We start from the raw sequence: 6,264 nt of genomic DNA, 5'->3' as shown, positions 1-6,264 counted from the left end.
GATTTTATTTTTTCTTGCCTCCTCAATTTCCATGCCTAATGAGCCTGAGCTGAGTTAATAATGGATGTAATAAGTAATGACTCATTGTTTTGGGGCCTGTGTGTCTCTGTGTGCAATGGAAGAGGAAGCCAGGGCTCCGATGCTATTTGTTCTGCCATGTCACTTGCCGCCAAGCAATGCCACTCATCAATAAAAGGCAAGATGACGGATGAGTTCATTTAATGGAATTCCTCCGAGTGAGCTGCAGCCACTGCTCTTCAGTAGGCTCGGTCTTTGAGTCTCTCTTTCTCTCCCTTTCAGTCCCTCTTCCCCCTCCCATTTTTTTTTTTTTTTTAATATTCAGGACAGTTGGAAAGCGCGACTGGCTGAGAGGGCTGCCATTTGTGCCAGCAGTTCCTTCTGCTCTTGACAACTGCTATCCTAAATCAAATCAAGAGCTTTGAGCAGGGAGATTAAATCGGCACCACCTGATAGCGGCATCGCATGGTGTTTGTGCATCTCGCCTTACCCTCTGTTCCTTCCTCTCTCCCCCCTCAGTAGTTGTGGTGGGTGTGGAGGGAGGCTGGCTAAACATCTGAGGAGAACAGGGTTTAAAGTGTTCTCAATATGGCCCTGTACATGCTGAATAGCTAAACCAAACCCATTCCTTTGGAAGACTATCAGGGTCTGTCCTCATGCTTAATCTACGGCCTCACAGGTTTCCAAAACCAGATTAGCTAATCAGGTTATTATTTCAGTTTTCACATACATGCATCTGCTCAGAAGAATAAATGAGTTTTCCTCCACCACCCACCCCCCCCCCCAAATTCTTCCACCTGCTGCTTCTGCTTTGCCTTCACTTATTTATAACTCCAAAGGTCTGATTGTGGTATTATTTAGCAGAATAAATGTCCAGTAAAGTTTTTAAGACTTGATCTTTTTGATCTGAGGATCAAAGACTTGATCCTCAGTTTGGGAGAATGAGAAGAAATTACCATAGATCTGCACGTTAACAGATCTGTGATTTCATTGAGTTCAGCAAGTTGTGACTAAAATATGCCAGAGTAGGAGAAATAGTTGCATTTTACTTAAAACACACCACAAAACACACATTTAACTTCATTTTCTAAGACCATGTATTTTAATACAAAATACCATTTTTCCAGACTATGACTTATTCAGCAGGAAATGAAATTCTTCCATTCCTAATGAAATCAATAAGGATAAAACTGTTCTCACAAGTTCTCCTGCTTTCTGAAAACTAACCTTGTACTGCAATAAGGATGTTGCTAGAGCAAGAAAGGGTTAAAATCTTGCCTATTTACTGCAGCGCGAGTTTCGGGTTCCCAACACCCTGTTGAGTTGCCTTTGCATCTTGGGAATGTACTTACATAGGTATAATGGTATGTGTGTACATATTAAAAAAAAAGTAACACTAAATTTATTTAAAGTCCCAGGCAGATTTCCAGCTGGTGTGACTACCTGTGTTGTGTGTTTTGTTGTTGTTTTATTATTATTATTATTTTTATCTGAGAGGTATGATATGCTTATACTATAGCTTCGGGTATGTTCTGAGGGGAAATCTCAGTATTTTCAACACTGGATTTTTTTAAAGTATTTTTCTTATGGCATTAGGAGTCTTTTCACAGAAGACCAGAGAGAGAAAGAAAAATGTGCTGCAAGGCAGACAGACATGCAGATGCAAAATGAAGTCTGTCACCGTTAAAAGTTTTCCACGGTAGGAGGAAAAAAAATTATGACATAAGTATGTTGTAAAAGTGTATGCTACTTCTGGTAAAAAAGATTATATTAAATTTCAAGAGAGTCCTCTGTTCTTTGGACATCTAAACAACTGTAGCTTCAGCAATTTTCTTATATCAACTTTTGTTTTTACAGCGTCAAAAATCTGGGGGAGAGAAATTATGTCCAAATATCGCAGTCAACTAAAGAGAACTAAAGAGGAAGTGGTAGAAAATTGAAAGTTTTAAAACAAACTTGACACTAGTTGGGGAATCGTTATGGAGAATAAATCGTAAGTATAACCTATCATTCACTTATGGGGAAAAAGGTTAAGGATACTGGGGAGGGGAGAGGGTAATGTAAAAGAAAGCTCTAATGGAAGAAAACTTTTTTTTTCTGTCTGTAGTGTATCTAAGAGTGCTAATTAATATCTGTTCTCTCAAGCAGCCAGCACGGGAGTTTGCATTTATATTTCTTAGAGCATGAGTGCACACTAGTCTCAATTAAAATGCATTTGAAAACACTAGGTTTTTGAGAAGGGTATATATAGGCAGCTAAACAGGGAATAAAGGAGGATATTAAATATCCCATAGAGTAAAAGTGTATTAAATAGCCTATATAGTAATATACAAAAAGTATATTAAAAAGCCTATGGAGTACAGACGGCCAAGAAACAGATTAACAGAGCATTACATTTTATTGTTGAGCACAAATGTTCCATTCCTTTCTCTGAGCTCCTAATCAGCATTTTTCATTATTTCCCTTCCCCTGTATTTGGCTCCTGTGCCTCAGTGCCCATAGCAACACTTCCAGTAGCGTTAACAACTAGATACTGCAACCATGTTCCCAGACATAGAGCTTTGCCAAGGCCTACATTTGATCCAGCTAGGAGCACATGCCCGCTCAGTGGTACAAGGTCATAATAATAATTCTCCCTTCAGGGGCAAACAGTCTTAGGACTGATCCCCCACTATTCTCCCCTACTATCTTGGCTCATTTTGATCTCAGTTGTTATTAAGCTCGTTTTATGCTGCAGTCAGAGCAGCTTGTTTACTTACAGAAATGGTTATTCAGAAAGTGGATGCCTACAATGAAAGCAGAAGTCTTTGTGTGTGTGTGCATGTGTGCATGTGGTGCATCTAGGGAGAGAGAACTGGCTTGTTTTAGGGACACATCATTCCTTTGAACAACCCCCACACCCCCAAAAAAGTGAGTCTTGATAGGCTATGCTTTGTTTTGTTCCATTTGTACCTTGCCCCAGTTTTCTCCCTATAGTGTCTAATGTACATTTCAATGGATGGTAATGATAACAGAAGGCATTTGCAGTCCCTTGAGGCATGATAGCAATCCCTGGAAATACTTTTAGTAGTAAGTATTCTGAAGAGAAATGTAATATTATTAATATATACATTTTTTTTCCCATATACACCTCTTACACCAAGACTGGGATTTCAGTTGGGAGGGGAGGGAGGGGAGGGTATTTACCTGTATTTTATCAGCAGATTCTCCCCCCCACCTTTATTTTCCAGCCATTCCCTTGATTTAGTGTTCCTCATTTCTCTGTTCTGCCACTCCCCAAAGTTTCACCAGGCAGTGAGCCCTACCACTGACCAAGTGCACTTACAAATGTCTAGCTGGCTCTATAGGTGACATTCCAGCCCTTCACAGTTTGCTCAAAATTGTTCATGGATGGGCTCTCCACCTACTGAAGTCTGGAGGGAATTTTCAGTTTGCATGAAGAAACGTGGCTAATGGGAAAAACTTGTTTTTTTTTTGGACTGAGTGTGGGGAAATGGGAAGTAAGTGGAAGCTGTTGGCAGGAAAGTCAACAGAAGGGAAACTAGATGTTTTTGTAGTTGACTAGAAGAAAGGGAGAGATGAATGGATAGTTCTTGTCTTTCACTCAAACTAAACATTTGGTTATTGTATAGATGACAAAAGAAATCATTCACAGTAGGATATTTGCATTATTTGAGCTAGAGATCTACAAAGATTTCTCAAGACCTCTAAGAAGTGACTGATGACAGGAAGAAGATGAGAATCTTTACAGTAAATGTATCAGAGCTAGTGACAAATCCCAGTATTGAGACATCTAAAAAAATTCTAGTGCAGTTTTAAATGATTAAGTGCAAAATTACCTTACACTAGGGCAACTACGTTGATTTCAGTGGTGTGGTTAATAGTTAGCAGAGATGTACTGTTTAGTTTTATGAATGATTTTACATTGATTTACACCAGTGAGGCGCTACACTGGAGTGAGTGAAACTATGCACACAGCATTTGATGAACAAAAGCTGAGGCCTATCCCCAACAATTTTTTTTTTCTGCCTTCAAGCAATATCAGAACTGTATCAAATATATTTCTGGTCTGCTTATCCTTCCACAAAGACACAATGTGTTATCTCTCTGTTCTTTTTCAGTGTTCAGGTAGGACTCTTCTATTACAAGGACAGTAAAATATTTACTTTGAGAGTACACATGATGTGGGTACTTGTACCTGAGGGAGGAAGAACTCTCCTTCATTAAAACTGTACCCTAAAATTCATGAAAAAACATCAATTACATAGATTTTATGAAACAAGGATTACATTTCATCTTCACAAATATAAGCTACATCATGCTGTGTCTATACTGTGTATTTGACTCAGATCTGAGTCTGTACTATACACTAAAGACATCCAAGAAAAATGTTACATATCTCCCATTGACAATATATTGAAAATCTCTGATGTGCCTTCTCAGCTGGGAGAAAATCTTATGAACCTGATCTCTGAAATTCTGGATGTTCAGTCTTTCTACTTGAAACCAGAGGCTGAACTCCCCAAAGCTTCTTCTCTCTTCTGAGCATGAAGTAGCTAACAAAGTTGCTTATAGTTCAATATGGGGAGCAGCAACTAACACTTTTCCTGGTAGTAACACTATTCATCCCCAACTTCACATGTGGGAGGTATGAGGCTCCCTTCCAGATAAGACAAGGACATACAGCGTGATTTGTTCTCTAATCCGACCTCTAACTCCACTTCTCCACATATCTGCTGTTCTGAGTAGATCCAAGTGAGGAGGGAAACCTGCCTAGTTGGACCATGGCTACAGACAATGGTAGTCCCAGCTGCTGCAATGGAACTTGTACCAGTTTCAGCAACTGGAGACATGAAACCTTCAGTGTGCAATACACAAACAGGAAATATGCACCTCAGGTGAGAGGCACCAAGACCTAGCAAGCAATTCCTTTCAGTATTACAGTACTTTGGGGTGCATAACCGGTGCAGATAGTCTCAGAGTATATGAAAGTAAGGTGTGCATGTATCTTGATTTGGATTTAACAGCCTCTGAGCTTGTTCACCTAGTCAGAGTTTAGTATCAAATCTAGGCCAAAACTGCAATGCAGACTATCAGTTAGTTGTTTCCCAGGTCTGTTGAGAGGGAGAAATCAGTCTCCTTCTGAACTCATTTCTGGCACTTCTCTGTAGAACAACTCATGAACTCACAGATTTATTTTTTTACCCTGTGTTTTATTATACTAAATTGCATCATTTCAATTAAACATTTGTTATAATTTAAACAGAATAGCCACATGAGGCCCTATTTATGCACCTGTAATGTTTTGCATGCATCTGCATTTGCAGTTAAACATGCAAAGTAGGACAAAGTTATGGATTGTTTCTCAGTCCTTGAGATGAGAGGCCAGGATGGACAGAGCTGGTAGGAGGAGAGCACTGCTGGGTGTTCTTCAAATGCCTTCTGTATATTCTGAGTAGTCTTGAAGATGCTGAGAAATCACAATTGCAGTGATTGATGATGACTGTGTACAGCCAAAATAACCATCTTTTGTTCAGTATGTGCTCTTATTTCAGCCCCCATCCCACAAGATTTTATCAAGGCAGGTTAGCTTGAAGTAGCACAGTGTTTCTTGATCTCTCTTTTTCTTAAGACAACTCAGCTTTTAAAAGCACATATACAATTTTGACAAATGTGTATCACAGTTTATTCCTGTCTTCATTCTTATCTTCCGTATTAACAGACGTGTGTGCATATGCATACACACACACACACACACACACACACACACAGAATCACAGAATCATCTAGGTTGGAAGAGACCTCTAAGATCACCGAGTCCACACACACACATTGAGTCTGTCCAGGTTATTGAACCATAGGATTCTTTGGAGCCACTTTGGTAGTCTGGTGCCAGACACCAGTCCTACACTTCTGAACAAATACAATTCCATCTCTGCTTTCTATGTTAGCAGAAAACTTGCATAGCATTTCTCATATTTCTCAAATAACCTTAATAATCAAACGCTGGACCTCAAATAGCTCTGCCATTATTTCACATTTCTTCCAACTTATTTTTAAGAAAAAGCACTTTCCTTGTTAATAGGACAATATATCAGATTGAATTCCAACCTGTTACACTTGTGATATTATATTTCTTAACCATACTGTAGCTTTTTCCAGTTTCTTCTAGATACGTGGTTCATAACATCTGTTATATTCTTGAGTCCATTTATAGCTTCCTGTACTTTAAATGTGTATCTTATT

Source organism: Cygnus atratus, chromosome Z (assembly GCF_013377495.2).
Source record: "Cygnus atratus isolate AKBS03 ecotype Queensland, Australia chromosome Z, CAtr_DNAZoo_HiC_assembly, whole genome shotgun sequence".
In the NCBI taxonomy this organism is placed as follows: domain Eukaryota; kingdom Metazoa; phylum Chordata; class Aves; order Anseriformes; family Anatidae; genus Cygnus; species Cygnus atratus.
The sequence above is the reverse complement of the archived record's forward strand: the minus strand, read 5'-3'. Positions refer to the sequence as shown.